Source organism: Oncorhynchus tshawytscha, linkage group LG29, assembly GCF_018296145.1.
Source record: "Oncorhynchus tshawytscha isolate Ot180627B linkage group LG29, Otsh_v2.0, whole genome shotgun sequence".
In the NCBI taxonomy this organism is placed as follows: Eukaryota; Metazoa; Chordata; class Actinopteri; order Salmoniformes; family Salmonidae; genus Oncorhynchus; species Oncorhynchus tshawytscha.
The window spans coordinates 28,548,322-28,569,540 of NC_056457.1; positions in this window are offsets into that span (position 1 = coordinate 28,548,322).

Below are 21,219 nucleotides of genomic sequence, written 5' to 3' on the forward strand. Positions count from 1 at the left end.
GCTACCTTGTCCCGGACCTGCTATTTTGGACTCTCTCTCTAACGCACCTGCTGTCTCTAACGCTGAATGATCGGCTATAAAAAGCAAACTGACATTTACTCCTGAGGTGCTGACCTGTTGCACCCTCTACAACCACTGTGATTATTATTATCTGACCCTGCTGGTCATCTATGAACATTTGAACACCTTGGCCATATTCTGTTATCTCCACCCGGCACAGCCAGAAGAGGACTGGCCACCCCTCAGAGCCTGGTTCCTCTGTAGGTTTCTGCCTAGGTTCCGGTCTTTCTAGGGAGTTTTTCCTAGCCACCGTGCTTCTACATCTACATTGCTTGCTATTTGGGGTTGGGGTTTCAGGGTGGGTTTCTGTACAGCACTTTGTGACATCGGCTGATGTAAAAAGGGCTTTATAAATACATTTGATTGATTGATTGATATATAGTCCTGTAAGGTAGTATAGTTTATATATAGTATGTAGTCATGCAAGGTAGTATAGTCCTGTAAGGTAGGATAGTTTATATATAGTCCTGTAAGGTAGAATAGTCCTGTGAGGTAGTATAGTCTACATATAGTATATAGTCCTGTAAGGTAGTAAAAAAAATGGTGTTTGACCAGATGCATTGCTATTTCACAGTAAACTACAGAACAGAATTTCAGCACGCTTATAGGGAAGGACATTCAACAAGCACAGCACATTCACAAATGACTGATGATTGGCTGAGAGAAATTGATGATAAAATGATTGGGGACTTTTTAGACTTCAGTGCAGCTTTTGACATTATCGATCATAGTCTGCTGCTGGAAAAACATATGTGTTATGGCTTTACACCACCTGCTATAATGTGGTTAAAGAGTTACTTGTCAAACAGAACACAGACGGTGTTCTTTAATGGAAGCATTTCAAACATAATCCAGTTAGAATCAGGAATTCCCCAGGGTAGCGGTTTAGGCCCCTTGCTTTTTTCAATTATTACTAACGACATGCCACTGACTTTGAGTAAAGCCAGAGTGTCTATGTATGAGGATGACTCAACACTATACACATCAGCTACAACAGCAACTGAAATGACTGCAACACTTAACAAAGAGCTGCAGTTAGTTTCAGAGTGGGTGACAAGGAATAGGTTAGCCCTAAATATTCCTAAAACTAAAAGCATTGTATTTGGAACTAAACACTCACTAAACCTCAACTAAATCTTGTTATAAATAATGTGGAAATTGAGCAAGTTGAGATGACTCAATTTATTGGAATAACCCTAGATTGTGATCTTTCATGGTCAAAACATATTGATGCAGTAGTAGCAAAGATGGGGAGAAGTCTGTCCATAATAAAGCGATGATCTGCCTTCTTAACAACACTATCAACAAGGCAGGTCCTACAGGCCCGAGTTTTGTCACACCTTGACTACTGTTCAGTTGTGTGGTCAGGTGCCACAAAAAAGGACTTAGGAAAATTGCAGTTGGCTCAGAACAGGGCAGCACGGCTGGTCCTTGGATGTACACAGAGAACTAACATTAAAAATATGCATGTGCAATATGCATGCTCTCCTGGCTCAAAGTGGGAGAGATTTACTTCATCACTACTTTTATTTATGAGTTTTTGACATGTTGAATGCACCAAGCTGTCTGTCTAAACTAGCTGCACACAGCTCGGACACCCATACATACCCCACAAGACATGACACAAGAGGTCTCTTCACAGTCCCCAAGTCCAGAACAGACTATGGGAGGCACACAGTACTACAAAGAGCCATGACTACATGGAACTCTATTCCACATCAAGTAACTGAAGCAAGCGATACAATTAGATTTAAAAACAGATTGAAAAGACACATTATGGAACAGCGGGGACTGTGAACCAACACAAACATTGGCACAGACACATGCATACATACACACACACGATAACATATGCATTATACATACACATTGATTAAGTACTGGGGGCACACAGTGTGTGGTGAAATCTGTGAATGTATTGTTAGGTTTTTAAAATTGTATAAACAGCCTTAATATTGCTGGAGTCCAGGAAGAGTAGCTGCTAATGGGTAATGGGATCAATAATAAATACAAATATATAGCATATAGTCCTGTAAGGTATGTTGTGTCTTTGCTATGCCAGATTAAGTGATATGACATGCTATTTTATAAAATCATTTCTCTGTAATTAACATTACCTGATTAAACGAATCATGTAAATGTAATTAACTATAAAGTCATGGCACCAGGAAATACTGTTTATAGAGCTGTTATCTTCCAAATAAACTCTTATCTTCACGAACCTTGGCTAACAAGTTGAATCAGCAATACACAATTTGGTTTAATTATTTATTTACTAAATACCTAAATAATCACACAGAATTACATATACACAGGATGGATCATACACTGATTACTAATTATGTCATACACGAAAACGTCCCTTGCGGATGGAACAGATATGACTGCTGCTTACACAAAGAAATGGGGTTGGGTGAAATGAAGGTGCGGGAAGACTGAGGCACAAAAGGTTTGGGTCTCTATTGGACCCAATGCAGCTATGCTATCGTAAATACAGAATCTTATGCATTCTAAATAACAGCCTATTTGGAAAAGGAAAACGCAGGAAATAATTACTCTGAGTTGCGCTTCAACAGGTTGGTCGTTGATCTCTTGTCCTCTGAAGAATGTCTGGTGGTAGAGTGGATACGTTGTAGTACCGTCGTCATGTGGAGGAACAGATACTTTGTCCGTCCTTTCCTAGTCCACGTTTACAGCTGCTGCTGCTAACTCAATGGCTAGGAGGTATCACTTCTTTAGTGAATAAGAGTTCAAAGTTCATACCAAGTTGCCATACTATAAGCTCATGCTATATTCTGGCTGGTATAGTCAAAATTCACCCCTCCAGTGTGTCGATCGTCACCTCCACGTTGATATTAGCCCTTTTAACGTATGGACAGCAGTCCTCACATCCTTGGGAACACAAATGTTATATTTTCATAAAGGGGTATGTAGTAGGGAAGAGAATGTCGTGTTTCATAGTTCACCACCAATGTCTGTTCACTTGGGCGGGGCCACTGAGTGAACAGAGTTTACCTTATGGAAACAATTCAATTCTCTCATTTAGAAGCTAAAATAACATGTAACCTTTTCAAAGATAGTTTCATATTTAAACATTTAAATTGCACAACAATTCATTGTGAATATTAAGTTCTGCTTTTCTGATGTATCAAATACTTATGTGATGCAATAAAATGCAAATGAATTACTTAAAAATCATACAATGTGATTTTCTGGATTTTTCTTTTAGATTCCGTCTCTCACAGTTGAAGTGTACCTATGATTAAAAAAATTACAGACCTCTACATGCTTTGTAAGTAGGAAAACCTGCAAAATCGGTAGTGTATCAAATACTCTCCCCACTGTACATATGAGATGAGTAATGTAGGGTATGTAAACAAAATGGCATAGTTTAAAGTGGCTAGTGATACATGTATTACATAAAGATGCAGTAGATGATATAGAGTACAGTATATACATATAGATATGAGATGAGTAATGTAGGGTATGTAAACGTTATATTAAGTAGCATTGTTTAAAGTGGCTAGTGATATATTTTTACATCAATTTCCATCATTAAAGTGGCTGGAGTTGAGTCAGTGTGTTGGCAGCAGCCACTCAATGTTAGTGGTGGCTGTTTAACAGTCTGATGGCCTTGAGATAGAAGCTGTTTTTCAGTCTCTCGGCCCCTGCTTTGATGCACCTGTACTGACCTCGCCTTCTGGATGATAGCGGGGTGAACAGGCAGTGGCTCGGGTGGTTGTTGTCCTTGATGATCTTTATGGCCTTCCTGTGACATCAGGTGGTGTAGGTGTCCTGGAGGGCAGGTCGTTTGCCCCCGGTGATGTGTTGTGTAGACCTCACTACCCTCTGGAGAGCCTTGCGGTTGTGGGCGGAGCAGTTGCCGTACCAGGCGGTGATACAGCGCGACAGGATGCTCTCGATTGTGTAACTGTAGACGTTTGTGAGTGCTTTTGGTGACAAGCTAAATTTCTTCAGCCTCCTGAGGTTGAAGAGGCGCTGCTGCGCCTTCTTCACGACACTGTCTGTGTGGGTATATTGTATATAGTCCTGTAACATAGTATAGTCTACGTATATTAATAGTCCTGCAAGTTAGTATAGTCTATATATAGTATATAGTCCTGTAAGTTAGTATAGTCTATATATAGTATATATTCCTATAAGGTAGTATAGTCTATATATAGTATATATTCCTATAAGGTAGTATAGTCTATATATAGTATATATTCCTATAAGGTAGTATAGGCCATATGTAGTATATAGGCCTGTAAGGCAGTAGAATCCTGTAAGGTGGTATAGTCTACACGTTGTGTATATTCCTTAAAGGTTGTATGGTCTTGTGAGGTAGGAGTCTATGTACAGTATACTATATCATCCTGTAAGGTAGTATAGTCTATATATAGTCCTTTGAGGTCGTATAATCCTGCCAAAAATTTAGCAAAAATGCTAAATTCTATGGAATTTACTATATTGAACAAAAATAAAAACCCAACATGTTGGTGCCATGTTTCATAAGCTAAAATAATTGATCCCAGAAATGTTCCATTGGCACAAAAACCTTATATCTCACAAATATGTTTCCATCCCAGTTAGTGAGCATTTCTACTTTGCCAAGATAATTCATCCACCTGGCAGGTGTGCCATATCAAGAAGCTGAATAAACATCATGATCATTACACAGGTGCACCTTGTGCTGAGGACAATAAAAGGCCACTCTAAAATGTGCAGTTTTGTCACACAACACAATGCCACAGATGTCTCAAGTTGAGAGAGCGTGCAATTGGAATATTGACTGCAGGAATGTCCACCAGAGCTGTTGACAGATAATTGAATGTTCATTTCTCTACCATAAGTCACCTCCAACGTCATTTTAGAGAATTTGGCACTAGGTGCAACAGGCATCACAACCGCAGAGGTATCAGTCAGTGACTAACAGATCTGTATTTCCAGTCGTGAAATCCATAGATTAGGGCTGAATTAATTTATTTCAATTGTCTGACTTCCTCATTTAAACTGTAATTTAAACAAATATTTGAAACTGTTGCATGTTGCGTTTATATTTTTGTTCAATAGATAATTTACAAAAGGGGAAAATATGTATGTGGCAAATAATATTAAAGACAATGTGGGAGTCGTTCTGTTGCAATGGTAAGCATGTGGCACAGGGCAATTACCCCAAAGCAAACCTACAAGGCTGAATACTTTCAACTCTGGTTTCTAAAATGAAATCCAAGTTACTAAAGCCTTCCAAAAAAATGTAAATCCTACTTAGATCTTGTGAAATTCAGCCATAGCCTTCATGCAGGTCTTCTCCCCTTATTTGATGAACGATGCTTATCTTGATTTCAAGCTTTGTAAGGTAGTGTGGGGGTAAAATGGTTTCGTTAGCCTAAAATGCTATGAAATGCTTGAGTTGAATAGTAATTTCCCCTGTAGTCCAATAACCTCTTCATACACCCCAGAAAGGAGTGATTTGTTATTGTCTCGTTAGCAATCAGGCTAAATTCTTGTTCTGTTTGTTTAGACTAAAGATCTTATCACTCCCCTATCTTCGACACAAATGCTGTGAGAACTGGTTAGAACTGGTTCTTGTTTGTGCTATTCTTCTAAGGATGTGGAACCTCAGGATGTTATCCATTCTCCTTTGTAAGATTACCTCTCCCAGAAGTGAGTATAGCTCTTTTTGTACATGAACTACACTAAATGACCAAAAGTATGTGGACACCTGCTCTTCGAACATCTCATTCCAAAAATCATGGCCATTAATATGGAGTTAGTCCCCCCTTTGCTGCCACGACAGCCTACACTCTTCTGGGAAGGCTTTCCACTAGATGTTTAAGAATTGCTTCGGGGCTGGGCACTGATGTTGGGCGATTAGGCCTGGCTAATCAGTGTTCGATGGGGTTGAAGTCAGGGATCTGTGCAGGACAGTCAAGTTGTTCCACACCAATCTCGACAAACCATTTCTGTATGGACTTCACTTTTGTGCCTTCCCCAAACTGTTGCCACAAAGTTGGAAGCACATAATCATCTAGAATGTCATTGTATGCTGTAGTGTTAAGATTTCCTTTCACTGGAACTAAGGGGCCTGAACCATGAAAAACAGCCCCAGACCATTATTCCTCCTCCACCAAACCTTACAGTTGGCACTATGCAGTCAGGCAGATAGCGTTCTCCTGGCATCTGCCAAACCTAGATTTGGCCGTTGGACTGCCAGATGGTGAAGCGTGATTCCTCATTCCAGATAATGTGTTTCCACTGCTCCAGAGTCCAATGGCAGTGAGCTTTACACCACTCCAGCCGACGCTTGGCATTGCGCATGGTGATCTTAGGCTTGTGTGAGGCTGCTCGGCCATGGAAACCCATTTCATGAAGCTCCCGACAAACTGTTTTGGTGCTGACGTTGCTTCCAGAGGCAGTTTGGAACTCGGTAGTGAGTGTTGCAACCGAGGACAGACGATTTTTACGCGCTACGTGCTTCAGCACTCGGCAGTCCCGTTCTGTGAGCTTGTGTGGCCTACCACTTCGCAACTGAACTGTTGTTGCTCCTAGACGTTTCCACTTCACAATAACATCACTTACAGTTGACCGGGGCAGCTCTAGCAGGGCAGCAATTTGACGAACTGACGTGTTGGAAAGGTGGCATCCTTTGATGGTGCGACGTTGAAAGTCACTGAGTTCTTCAGTAAGGCCATTCTAGTGCTAGTTTGTTTGTGGAGATTGCATAGCTGTGTACTCGGTTTTATACACCTGTCAGCAACGCTTGTGGCTGAAATAGCCGAATCCACTCATTTAAAAGGGGTGTCCACATACTTTTGTGTATATACAGTATATAAAGACTAACATGTAAATAATCAAGTTCCTCCCCGGTATATCAAGAGAGAGAACTTCCTTGTAATTGCTTGAATAAACTCGATTGGAAAATGAGCTCTGCTTGATCCTTGGAACAAGTTTTCACTATACATCTTGCGTTTATATATTTGTTCAGTGTATATTTTTATATTCAACAGCAAATACCTTCTACGGTATATTTTTACAGTAATAATGCCTGCATCAGGTATCATTTTACAGTAATAATCTCTGCATCATTTACTCTGCAATCCCTGCATCAGTGCGAATTTACAGTAATAATGCCTGCATCAGGGAGTCACTGAACATTTTTAAAATGACACATTAAGATGTTTTGATACAGCTATACTAAAGATGACAACAATAACGTTAGTGATGAAATTTGCTAAATTTAATGTAAAATTATCATTACAATGAGCTGGGTAGCAGGCAGATACTGTACGTCTTAGTTTACTTCCAGATAGAAACTGACAGATGTGGTTGGAAGTGATTGTAGTGAACATGTTCTTCATCCCTGGTCCTGGCTGGCTGTAGTGTGTGCAGGATATGAATTACGGTCCTTACCCAGGTATGTGGAAATAGCAGGATATGAATTACGGTCCTTACCCAGGTATGTGGAAATAGCAGGATATGAATTACGGTCCTTACCCAGGTATACGGTCCTTACCCAGGTATGTGGAAATAGCAGGATATGAATTACGGTCCTTACCCAGGTATGTGGAAATAGCAGGATATGAATTACGGTCCTTACCCAGGTATGTGGAAATAGCAGGATATGAATTAGGTATGTGGAAATAGCAGGATCCTTACCCAGGTATGTGGAAATAGCAGGATATGAATTACGGTCCTTACCCAGGTATGTGGAAATAGCAGGATATGAATTACGGTCCTTACCCAGGTATGTGGAAATAGCAGGATATGAATTACGGTCCTTACCCAGGTATGTGGAAATAGCAGGATATGAATTAATTACGGTCCTTACCCAGGTATGTGGAAATAGCAGGATATGAATTACGGTCCTTACCCAGGTATGTGGAAATAGCAGGATATGAATTACGGTCCTTACCCAGGTATGTGGAAATAGCAGGATATGAATTACGTTACCCAGGTATGTGGAAATAGCAGGATATGAATTACGGTCCTTACCCAGGTATGTGGAAATAGCAGGATATGAATTACGGTCCTTACCCAGGTATGTGGAAATAGCAGGATATGAATTACGGTCCTTACCCAGGTATGTGGAAATAGCAGGATATGAATTACGGTCCTTACCCAGGTATGTGGAAATAGCAGGATATGAATTACGGTCCTTACCCTTGTACAGTTGAAGTCGGAAGTTTACATACACCTTAGTCAAATAAATTTAAACTCAGTTTTTCACAATTCATGACATTTAATCCTAGTAAAAAAAATCCCTGTTTTAGGTCAGTTAGGATCACCACTTTATTTTAAGAATGTGAAAGGTCAGAATAATAGTAGAGAATATTATTTATTTCAGCTTTTTATTTCTTTCATCACATTCCCAGTAGGTCAGAAGTTCACATACACTCAATTAGTATTTGGTAGCGTTGCCTTTAAATTGTTTAACTTGGGTCAAACGTTTCCACAAGCTTCCCACAACAAGTTTGTAGGCCTCCTTGCGCTTTTTCAGTTCTGCCCACACAATGTATATAGGGTTGAGGTCAGGGCTTTGTGATGGCCACTCCAATACCTGGACTTTGTTGTCCTTAAGCCATTTTGCCACAACTTTGGAAGTATGCTTGGAAGACCCATTTGCGACCAAGCTTTAACTTCCTGACTGATGTCTTGAGATGTTGCTTCAATATATCCACAATTTTCCTCCCTCATGTTGCCATCTATTTTGTGAAGTGCACCAGTCCCTCCTGCAGCAAAGAATCCTCACAACATGATGCTGCCACCCCGTGCTTCACGGTTGGGACGGTGTTCTTAGGCTTGCAAGCCTCCCCTTTTCCTCCAAACATAACCATGGTCATTATGGCCAAACAGTTCTATTTCTGTTTCATCAGAGGACATTTCTCCAAAAAGTACGATCTTTGTCCCCACGTGCAGTTGCAATCAGTAGTCTGTTTTTTTATGGCGGTTTTGGAGCAGTGGCTTCTTCCTTGCTGAGCGGACTTTCAGGTTATGTCGATATACGACTCGATTTACTGTGGATATAGATACTTTTGTACCTGTTTCCTCCAGCATCTTCACAAGATCTTTTGCTGTTGTTCTAGGATTGGATTTGCACTTTTCGCACCAAAGTACGTTCATCTCTAGGAGACTGAACACGTCTCCTTCCTGAGTGGTATGACGGCTGCGTGGTCCCATGGTGTTTATACTTGTATACTATTGTTTATACAGATGAACGTGGTACCTTCAGGCATTGGGAAATTGCTCCTAAGGATGAACAAGACTTGTGGAGGTCTACAAATAATTTTGAGGTCTTGGCTGATTTCTTTAGATTTTTCCATGATGTCAAGCAAAGAGGCACTGAGTTTGAAGGTAGGCCTTGAAATACATCCACAGGGACACCTCAAAATAACTCAAATTATGAAGCTTCTAAAGCCATGACATCATTTTCTGTAATTTTTCAAGCTGTTTAAAGGCGCAGTCAACTTAATGTATGTAAACTTCTGACCCACTGGAATTGTGATACAGTGAATTATAGGGGAATAATCTGTCTGTAAAGAATTGTTGGAAAAAAATTACTTGTGTCATGCACAAAGTAGATGTCCTAACCGACTTGCAAAAATTATAGTTTGTTAACAAGAAATTTGTGGAGTGGTTGAAAAACTAGTTTTAATGACTCCAACCTAAGTGTATGTAAACTTCCGACTTCAACTGTATGTGGAAATATTAGGGTTTGAATTACGGTCCATTTCAAAGCTTTGTATTGCATATGTTGTATGGTGTATTGAAATGGTGGACTTTAAATCCCTGACCTGTACCACAACTATTTAACAGCAATGGCCTCACATTGGTCCCAGTGAAAATAATGTATTTGGCAAATACGTAACATTTCATTCTACTCATGACCCAATGAAAATAATGCATCCCCTTAGCACAAATGACACATTCCATTCAGCTTCATTATAAAATAATGAAACGCTTTAAAAAATCAGTAGTCAATCATATTGCACTTCAATAGTAAGACACTGAATAAGTAATGCAGAAGAGAAACGGTAGGGAGTGGATGGGATGAGAGTGTGACTTCCACTGGAGAGGGTTTATAGACCATGGTTCATAGAGACTGGATGGACTCATGTATATAGTGGAAATTAAGCCAACATAACCCTGTCCTAATAATGTCATAAAAAGTTATGGCAACTGATGCCAAATTGACTGTGATGTTAGGACCCCCCCGCCCCCAAAAAAATGTCTGGCTGGCCTTGTGCTATTTTAGCTAGGTAACAGTATTATGTGTCATAACACCAATATAGCCCAGGGTTCCAGTAAACTGCCCCCCCCCTTCAATTTCATTTCCTATTTTTCTCCTCCCCACTTCTCTTTTCTCCTATCCTCCTCCTCCCTTCTATCTCTCCTCTCATCAGAACTTGGCCCAGTCTACAGGGTACTTGGATCCACATTCACAACAGAACTTGGCCCAGTCTACAGGGTACTTGGATCCACATTCACAACAGAACTTGGCCCAGTCTACAGGGTACTTGGATCCACATTCACAAAAGAACTTGGCCCAGTCTACAGGGTACTTGGATCCACATTCACAACAGAACTTGGCCCAGTCTACAGGGTACTTGCATCCACACTCACAACAGAACAAGGCCCAGTCTACAGGGTACTTGGATCCACATTCACAACAGAACTTGGCCCAGTCTACAGGGCACTTGGATCCACACTCACAACAGAACTTGGCCCAGTCTACAGGGTACTTGGATCCACACTCACAACAGAACTTGGCCCAGTCTACAGGGTACTTGGATCCACACTCACAACAGAACTTGGCCCAGTCTACAGGGTACTTGGATCCACATTCACAACAGAACTTGGCCCAGTCTACAGGGTACTTGGATCCACATTCACAACAGAACTTGGCCCAGTCTACAGGGTACTTGGATCCACATTCACAACAGAACTTGGCCCAGTCTACAGGGTACTTGGATCCACATTCACAACAGAACTTGGCCCAGTCTACAGGGTACTTGGATCCACATTCACAACAGAACTTGGCCCAGTCTACAGGGCACTTGGATCCACACTCACAACAGAACTTGGCCCAGTCTACAGGGTACTTGGATCCACACTCACAACAGAACTTGGCCCAGTCTACAGGGTACTTGGATCCACACTCACAACAGAACTTGGCCCAGTCTACAGGGTACTTGGATCCACACTCACAACAGAACTTGGCCCAGTCTACAGGGTACTTGGATCCACACTCACAACAGAACTTGGCCCAGTCTACAGGGTACTTGGATCCACACTCACAACAGAATTTGGCCCAGTCTACAGGGTACTTGGATCCACACTCACAACATAACTTGGCCCAGTCTACAGGGTACTTGGATCCACACTCATGGCAGAACATTGTCATCATTCCACCATTATCCACATCGTTGTCACGTTTAGCATCGTTCCTGAAGGGGAGAAAGGCAAAGAGAGCGAGAGAGAGGGCAACCACTGCAGAGGTTTAATTATGCTGAGCAATACCACAAGACATCAGTATTCATTCTCCCGACTTGGAGTTGCCTAACACTTCATCACAATCATCACACACACAATACACTCCCAGTCACTCAGACAGGCCCTTTCCTACCTGGAGTTGGAGTTGTCTGCTTTCCTGTTTTGTTGAGTCCCCCTGCTGACAGACAGTTCTACACAGAGCCGAAGGAACCTTCTGGACGGGGCTTACCTCCAACACTGAGAGGAGGAGTAAGGAGGAGAGACAGAATGAGAGGAGAAGGAATGAAAGGAGAAGGAATGAGGGAAATAAGGAAGAACAGGGAATAGTTGTTGCTGGTGGTCTTACATTTATAGTGTGTTACATATTGAGAGGATTTATTGACGTGTGCGTGTATGTTGTAACCCTAAAGGAGGACTAGTCAGGCCAGACGCAGCAGTGAGATTAGGAGAGTAACCAGAAGGGGCGCTCCTCACACTGATCCTGCAGAGGTAACCTTAATGGATGTGATCCCTATAGGGAGGAGAGAGAAAAGGAGAATAGAGGAGAGGGGGGATGAGGACAGGAAAGAAGGAGCGAGGTAGGAGGTGAGGAGATGAGGGGAGAGAGAAGGTGAGGGGAGAGAGGAGGAGTGGAGAGAGGAGGTGCAGAGATGAGGGGAGAGAGAAGGTGAGGGGAGAGAGGAGGAGTGGAGGAGGTGCAGAGATGAGGGGAGAGCGTAGAGAGGACGAGATATGAGGAGAGCGGAGAGGGGAATTGAGATGAGGAGAGTGGAAGGGAGATGAGAGGAGAGCGGAGAGAGGAAGGGAGATGAGAGGAGAGCGGAGAGAGGAAGGGAGATGAGAGGAGAGCGGAGAGAGGAAGGGAGATGAGAGAGAAGGAGATGAGCGGAGAGCGGAGAGAGGAAGGGAGATGAGAGGAGAGCAGAGAGAGGAAGGGAGATGAGAGGAGAGCGGAGAGAGAAGGGAGATGAGAGGAGAGACGGAGAGGAGGAAGAGGAGATGAGAGGAGAGCGGAGAGCAGAGAGAGGAAGGGAGATGAGAGGAGAGCAGAGAGAGGAAGGGAGATGAGAGGAGAGCGGAGAGAGGAAGGGAGATGAGAGGGAGAGCGGAGAGAGGAAGGGAGATGAGAGGAGAGCGGAGAAAGGAAGGGAGATGAGCGGAGAGAGGAAGGGAGATGAGAGGAGAGCGGAGAGAGGAAGGGGGATGAGAGGAGAGCGGAGAGAGGAAGGGAGATGAGAGGAGAGTGGAGAGAGGAAGGGAGATGAGAGCGGAGAGAGAAAGGGAGATGAGAGGAGAGCAGAAGGGAGATGAGAGGAGAGCAGAGAGAGGAAGGGAGATGAGAGGAGAGCGGAGAGAGGAGAGCGGAAGGGAGATGAGAGGAGAGCGGAGAGAGGAAGGGAGAGCGGAGAGAGGAAGGGAGAGCGGAGAGAGGAAGGGAGATGAGAGGAGAGCGGGAGAGCGGAGTAAGGAAGGGGGATGAGATGGAGAGGAGAGAGGAAGGGGGATGAGAGGAGAGCGGAGAGAGGAAGGGGGATGAGAGGAGAGCGGAGAGAGGGAAGGAACCAGATGAGAGGAGAGCGGAGAGAGGAAGGAGATGGAGAGGAGAGCTGAGAGAGGAAGGGAGATGAGAGGAGAGGGAGAGAGAGGAGAGTGAGAGAGGAAGATGAGATGAGAGGAGAGCTGGAGAGAGGAAGGGAGATGGTGTTGAGGAGAGCGGAGAGAGGAAGGGAGATGAGAGGAGAGCGGAGAGAGGAAGGAGATGAGAGGTGTTGAGCGGAGAGAGGAAGGGAGATGAGAGGAGAGTCTGAGAGAGGAAGGGGATGAGAGGAGAGAGAGAGGAAGGAGATGAGAGGAGAGCTGAGAGAGGAGAGAAGGGAAGATGAGAGGGAGAGCGGAGAGAGGAAGGAAGATGGAGAAGGTGTTGAGCTGGAGAGAAGAATTAAGATGGAGAGGAGAGCTGAGAGAGGAAGGGAGATGAGAGGAGTGAGAGAGGGAGGGAGATGTAGAGAGGAATTAAGATGAGAGGTCTGTACTGAGTGAATTAAGATGGAGAGAGTGAGCGGAGAGAGGAAGGAGATGAGAGGAGAGCTGAGAGAGGAAGGAGATGAGTGGAGAGCGGTCTGAGAGGAAGGAGATGAAGAGAGGAAGGGAGAGCGGAGAGAGGAAGGGAGAGATGAGAGGAGAGCGGAGAGAGGAAGGGAGATGAGAGGAGAGCGGAGAGAGGAATTAAGGGGGATGAGAGGGAAGAGCGGAGATGGAAGGAGATGAGAGGTGTTGAGCGGAGAGAGGAAGGGGAGATGAGAGGAGAGCGTACTGAGAGAGGAGAGGGAGTGAGAGGAGAGCGAAGGATGGTGTTGAGAGGAGAGCGGAGAGAGGAAGGGAGATGAGAGGAGAGCGGAGAGAGGAAGGGAGATGAGAGGAGAGCTGGAGAGGAAGGGAGATGAGAGGTGTTGAGCGGAGAGAGGAAGGGAGATGAGAGTGAGAGGGAGAGGGAAGAGGAGATGGAGAGAGCGGAGAGAGGAAGGGAGATGAGAGGAGAGCTGGAGAGAGGAAGGAGAGAGAGGAGAGCGAGGAGAGAGGAATGGGAGAGCCGAGAGAGGAAGGGAGATGGAGAGAGGAGAGGGGGAGATGAGAGGAGAGCGGAGAGAGGAAGGGAGATGAGAGGAGCGGAGAGGGAGATGAGAGGAGAGCGGAGAGAGGGAAGGGAGAGGGAGATTCTCTCTCTCTAAACAGAGATGACCCCCTTTTCCTCGGAGAGAGGAAAGAGCGGAGATGAGAGGAGAGCTTAGAGAGGAAGGGAGATGAGAGGAGAGCGGAGAGAGGGAAGGGGGATGAGAGGAGAGCTCTCTTTCTGAGAGAGGAAGGGAGATCCCGTGTCCTCCCCTCCTCTCCTCTCTTCCTGAGAGGAGAGCGGAGAGAGGGAAGGGAGAGAGAGGAGAGCTCCTTCTTTCCTCCCCTTCGGAGAGAGGAGAGATGAGAGGAGAGCGGAGAGGGAAGATGAGAGGAGAGCGGAGAGAGGAAGGAGATGAGAGGAGAGCGGAGAGAGGAAGGGAGATGAGAGGAGAGCGGAGAGAGGAAGGGAGATGAGAGGAGAGCGGAGAGGAAGGAGATGAGAAGAGCGGAGGGAAGGGAGATGAGAGGATTCTCGGAGAGAGGAGAGGGAGAGGAGAGCCATCCTAGATGGAGAGATGGAGAGAGGAAGGGAGATGAGAGGAGAGCGAGAGAGAAAGGGAGAACGGAGAGGAAGGGAGCCTTCCTCTCCTTCTCTCTGAGAGGATCCTTCGGAGAGAGGAAGGGAGATGAGAGGAAGGGAGATGAGAGGAGCGGAGAGAGGAAGGAGATGAGAGGAGAGCTGAGAGAGGGAGCGGAGGGGGAGATGAGAGGAGAGCGGAGAGAGGAGAGAGGGAAGGGAGATCTCATCTCAGATCATCTCATCTCATTGAGAGAGGAAGGAGATGAGGAGGAGAGCGGAGAGAGGGAAGGAGATGAGAGGAGAGCCGGAGAGAAGGAGATGAGATCTCAGCGGAGAGAGGAAGGAAGGGGAGAGCGGAGAGAGGAAGGGGAGATAAGAGGTCTTTCGGAGAGAGGAAGGGGGATGAGAGGAGAGCTAGAGAGGGGGAGATGAGGGGAGAGCCCGGGTGTGTGAGTGTCTAGAGGAGAGCTGGAGAGCAGGCACCTTTATCACAGCAGTCTGCATTAGAGAGAGACAGCATATGGCTGCTCAGGAGAGGAAGAGAGATGAGGTGGAGGAGAGGAGGAGAGAGGGAGAGTTGATGATGTGGAGGAGAGGAGGAGAGAGGGAGAGTTGATGAGGTGGAGGAGAGGAGGAGAAAGGAAGACAGATGAGGTGGAGGAGAAGAGGAGAGAGGGAGAGGGAGAGGTGATGAGGTGGAGGAGAGGAAGAGGAAGGAGATGAGTGGAGAGGGAGAGATGGAGGGTGAGAGGAGAGGAGAGAGGAAGGGAGAGAGAAGAGAGCGGAGAGAGGAAGGGAGATAGGGAGAGAGGAAGGGAGATGAGGGAGGAGGAGAGATGAAGGTGGAGGAGAGGGGAGAGTTGAGGAGGTGGAGGAAGGAGAGAGGGAAGGAGAGCGGAGGGAGGAAGGGAGATGAGAGGAGATGATGAGGTGAGAGAGGGAGAGAGGGAGAGCCGAGAGAGGTGGAGGGATGGAGGAGAGATGATGAGGTGGAAGGGGGATGAGAGTTGAGAGGGGAGGAAGGGGGATGAGAGGAGAGCGGAGAGGTGGAGATGAGAGGAGCGGAGAGATGAAGGGGGATGAGAGGAGAGAGGAGAGAGGAAGGGGTGAGAGGAGAGGAGGGGAGAGAGGGAGAGCTGAGAGGTGGAGGGAGAGAAGGAGAGAGGGAGAGCGAAGGGAGAGCGGAGAGGAAGGGAGATGTGAAGTTGAGAGAGGATTATTATAGGAGCGGAGAGAGGAGGGCTGGGATGAGGAGGAGAGCTGGAGGAGGGAGGAAGGGAGAGCTGAGAGCGAGATTAGGGAAGGGAAAGCGGAGAGAGCGGATATTTATTATCTTAGAGCGGAGAGGGGAAGGGAGATGAGAGGAGAGGAGGATCTGAGAGAGGAAGGGAGATGAGCGGAGAGAGGAAGGGATTATTATTTAGGAGTTTTGAGAGATTATTATTTATTATTTTATATTGTTTAGAGATATTTAGGCTTAGAGAGGAAGGGAGATGAGAGGAGAACGGAGAGAGGAAGGAGGAGAGAGGTGAGCGGAGAGAGGAGAGAGGGGAGAGCGGAGAGCGAGAGAGAGGGAGAGAGGAAGGAGATGAGAGGAGAGCGGAGAGAGGAAGGGAGATGAGAGGAGAGCGGAGAGAGAAGAGAGATGAGAGGAGAGCGGAGAGAGGGGAAGGGGGATGAGTGGAGAGCGGAGAGAGGAAGGAGAGAGAGGAGAGCGGAGAGGGGGGAGATGAGAGGAGAGCTTAGAGAGGAAGGGAGATGAGCGGAGAGAGGAAGGGAGATGAGAGTATTAGCGGAGAGAGGAAGGGGAGAGCGGAGAGCTTAGAGAGGGAAGGGAGAGCGGAGAGAGGAAGGGAGATGAGAGGAGAGCGGGAGAGAGGAAGGGAGAGCGGAGACCCATTTAGGGAGATGAGAGGAGAGATGGAGAGAGGAAGGAGATGAGAGAGAGCTTTATTGGCTTACAGAGAGGAGAGCGGAGAGAGGAAGGGGGATGAGAGGACAGACCATTAGATAGGAAGGGAGCTGAGAGGGAAGCTGCGAGATGAAGGGAGATGAGAGGAGAGAGGAAGGAGATGAGAGGGGAGAGCTGAGAGAGGAAGGGAGAGAGGAGAGCGGAGAGAGGGAAGGAGATGAGAGGAGAGAGAAGGGAGAGATGAGAGGAGAGCGGGAGAGGAAGGAGATGAGAGGAGAGCGGAGAGAGGAAGGGGAGCGGAGAGCGGAGAGGGAAGGGAGAGCTGAGAGAGAGGAAGGGAGATGAGAGAGCGGGAGAGAGGAAGGAGATGGAGAGAGGAAGGGAGATGGAGAGGAGAGCGGAGAGAGGAAGGAGATGAGAGGAGTGGAGAGAGGACGGAGATGAGAGGAGAGCGAGAGAGGAAGGGGGATGAGCGGAGAGCGGAGAGAAGGAAGGGGAGAGCGGAGAGAGGAAGGGGAGATGAGAGGAGATGGAGAGAGGAAGGGAGATGAGAGGAGAGCGGAGAGAGGAAGGGGGAGAGCGGAGAGAGGAAGGAGATGAGAGGAGAGCGGAGAGGAAGGGGGATGAGAGGAGAGCGGAGAGAGGAAGGGGGATGAGAGGAGAGCGGAGAGGGAAGGGGGATGAGAGGAGAGCGGAGAGAGGAAGGGAAATGAGAGGAGAGCGGAGAGAGGAAGGGGGATGAGAGGAGAGCGGAGAGAGCAAGGAGATGAGAGGAGAGCCGGAGAGAGGAAGGAGAGAGGTGAGGAGAGGAGAGGAAGGGAAGGGAGATGAGAGGAGAGCGGAGAGAGGAGAGCGGAGATGAGAGGGAGAGTCTTATTAGGAGAGCGGAGAGAGGTGAGCGGAGAGAGGAGAGCGGAGAGAGGAGAGCGGAGAGAGGAAGGGAGATGAGGAAAGCAGAGAGAGGAAGGAGATGAGAGGAGAGCGGATTAGATGAAGGTCTTATTAGAGGAGATCGGAGGAGAGGAATTTGAGGATGATCTTAGAGCGGAGAGAGGAAGGGAGATGAGAGGAGAGAGCGGAGAGAGGAAGGGAGATGAGAGGAGCGAGAGAGGGAAGGGGGATGAGAGGAGAGCGGAGAGGAAGGGGGATGAGAGGAGAGCGGAGAGAGGAAGGCAGAGCGGAGAGAGGAAGGGAGATGAGAGGAGAGCGGAGAGAGGAAGGGAGATGAGAGGAGAGCGGAGAGAGGAAGGGAGAGCGGAGAGCGGAGAGAGGAAGGAGAGCCGGAGAGCGGAAGGGGAAGGAGAGAGAGGAGAGAGGAAGAGGAAGGAGATGAGAGGAGAGCGGAGAGAGGAAGAGAGATGAGAGGAGAGCGGAGAGAGGAAGGGAGAGCGGAGAGCGGATTGAGGAAGGGAGAGCGGAGAGAGGAAGGGAGAGCGGAGAGAGGAAGGGAGATGAGAGGTTTTACTCAGAGAGGAAGGGGGATGAGAGGAGAGCCGGAGAGAGGAAGTGGATTATTAGGAGGAGAGCTGAGAGAGGAAGGGAGATGGGAGAGGATTGTCGGAGAGAGGAAGGGAGATGAGCAGAGAGGTGAGATGAGAGGAGAGCGGAGAGAGGAAGTGGAGATGAGCGGAGAGAGGTATGGCGATGAGAGGAGAGCGGAGAGAGGAAGGGGAGAGCGGGAGAGAGGAAGGGAGATGAGAGGAGAGCGGAGAGAGGAAGGGAGAGTGAGAGAGGGAGAGGGAGAGGAGAGAGGAGAGAGGAGAGGGAGATGAGAGAGGAGAGGGAGAGAGAGAGGAGGGAGAGGAGAGAGGAGGGAGATGAGAGGAGAGCGGAGAGAGGAAGGAGAGAGGAGAGCGGAGAGAGGAAGGGGAGAGCGGAGAGAGGAAGGGAGATGAGAGGAGAGCGGAGAGAGGAAGGGAGATGAGAGGAGAGCGGAGAGAGGAGAGGGGAGAGAGGAGAGCGGAGAGAGGCAGAGAGAGAAGGTAGAGGAGCGGAGAGAGGTGAGAGGAGAGAGAGGAGAGCGGAGAGATGGAGAGCGAGAGAGGGCAGAGAGGAGAAAGAGAGGAGAGGAGAGCGGAGAGAGGAAGGGAGATGAGAGGAGAGCGGAGAGAGGAAGGGAGATGAGAGGAGAGCGGAGAGAGGAAGGGAGATGAGAGGAGAGCGAGAGAGAGGAGGGAGAGAGAGGGAGCGGAGAGGGGAGAGAGGGAGAGCGGAGAGAGGGAGATGAGAGGAGAGCGGAGAGAGGAAGGGGAGATGAGAGGAGAGCGGAGAGAGGAAGGGAGATGAGAGGAGAGCGGAGAGAGGAAGGAGATGAGAGGAGAGCGGAGAGAGGAAGGGAGATGAGAGGAGAGCGGAGAGAGGAAGGGAGAGTGGGAGAGAGGAAGGGAGATGAGGGAGAGCGAGAGAGGAAGGGAGATGAGAGGAGAGCGGAGAGAGGAAGGAGATGAGAGGAGAGCGGAGAGAGGAAGGGAGAGCGGAGAGAGGAAGGGAGATGAGAGGAGAGCGGAGAGAGGAAGGGGAGATGAGAGGAGAGCGGAGAGAGGAAGGGGAGATGAGAGGAGAGCGGAGAGAGGAGAGGGGGGATGAGAGGAGAGCGGAGAGAGGAAGGGGAGATGAGAGGAGAGCGGAGAGAGGAAGGGGGATGAGAGGGAGAGCGGAGAGAGGAAGGGAGATGAGAGGAGAGCAGAGAGAGGAAGGGAGATGAGAGGAGAGAGGAGAGGGAGATGAGAGGAGAGCGGAGAGAGGGAGAGGGAGAGCGGAGAGAGGAAGGGAGATTGGGAGAGAGGAGAGCGGAGAGCGGAGAGAGGAAGGGAGATGAGAGGAGAGCGGAGAGAGGAAGGGGGATGAGAGGAGAGCGGAGAGAGGAAGGGAGATGAGAGGAGAGCGGAGAGAGGAAGGGAGATGAGAGGAGAGCGGAGAGAGGAAGGGAGATGAGAGGAGAGCGGAGAGAGGAAGGGAGATGAGAGGAGAGCGGAGAGAGGAAGGGAGATGAGAGGAGAGCGGAGAGAGGAAGAGGGGAGAGAGGAGAGCGGAGAGAGGAAGGGAGATGAGAGGAGAGCGGAGAGAGGAAGGGAGATGAGAGGAGAGCGGAGAGAGGAAGGGAGAGGAGAGGAGAGAGGAAGGGAGATGAGAGGAGAGCGGAGAGAGGAGAGGGGAGAGAGGAGAGTGAGAGAGGGAGGGAGAGCGGAGAGAGGAAGGGAGATGAGAGGAGAGCGGGAGAGAGGAAGGGAGAGCGGAGAGAGGGAAGGGAGATGAGAGGAGAGCGGAGAGAGGAAGGGAGATGAGAGAGGAGAGCGGAGAGAGGAGAGAGAGGGAGAGCGGAGAGAGGGAGAGGAGAGAGGAGAGAGGGAGAGAGGAAGGGAGATGAGAGGAGAGCGGAGAGAGGAAGGGAGATGAGAGAGGAAGGGAGAGTAGAGAGAGAGGGAGAGCGTGAGAGAGGAAGGGAGATGCGGAGAGCGGAGAGAGGAGAGGGAGAGCTGAGAGAGGAGAGGAGATGAGAGGAGAGCGGAGAGAGGAAGGGAGATGAGAGGAGAGCGGAGAGAGGAAGGGAGATGAGAGGAGAGCGGAGAGAGGAAGGGGAGATGAGAGGAGAGCGGAGAGAGGAGAGGGGAGAGCGGGGAGAGGGAGAGCGGAGAGAGGAGAGAGAGGGAGAGCGAGAGAGAGGGAGATGAGAGGAGAGCGGAGAGAGGAAGGGGAGATGAGAGGAGAGCGGAGAGAGGGAGAGGAGAGCGAGAGAGGAGAGGGAGAGGGGAGAGAGGAGAGGAGGATGAGAGGAGAGCGGAGAGAGGAAGGGAGATGAGAGGAGAGCGGAGAGAGGAAGGGAGATGAGAGGAGAGCGGAGAGAGAGGGAGAGCGGGAGAGATGAGAGAGAGAGGAGAGGGAGAGAGAGAGAGGAGAGGAGAGCGGAGAGAGGAAGGGGAGATGAGAGGAGAGCGGAGAGAGGAAGGGAGATGAGAGGAGAGCGGAGAGAGGAAGGGAGATGAGAGGAGAGCGGAGAGAGGAGAGCGGAGATGAGAGGGAGAGCGGAGAGAGGAAGGGAGATGAGAGGAGAGCGGAGAGAGGAGAGTGGAGAGAGGGAGAGCGGAGAGGGAGAGAGAGGGAGATGAGAGGAGAGCGGAGAGAGGAGGGGAGAGAGGGAGAGCGAGAGAGGAGAGCGAGAGAGAGGAGAGGGAGATGAGAGGAGAGCGAGAGAGAGGAGAGCGGAGAGAGGAGAGGGGGAGAGGAGAGCGGAGAGGAAGGGAGATGAGAGGAGAGCGGGAGAGGGGAGAGGGAGAGCGGAGAGAGGGAAGGGGGAGATGAGAGGAGAGCGGAGAGAGGAAGGGAGATGAGAGGAGAGCGGAGAGAGGAAGGGAGATGAGAGGAGAGCGAGAGAGAGGAAGGAGATGAGAGGAGAGCGGAGAGAGGAAGGGGGATGAGAGGAGAGCGAGAGAGAGGAGAGAGGAGAGCGGAGAGAGGAAGGGAGATGAGAGGAGAGCGGAGAGAGGAAGGGAGATGAGAGGAGAGCTGGAGAGAGGAAGGGAGATGAGAGGAGAGCGGAGAGAGGAAGGGGAGATGAGAGCGG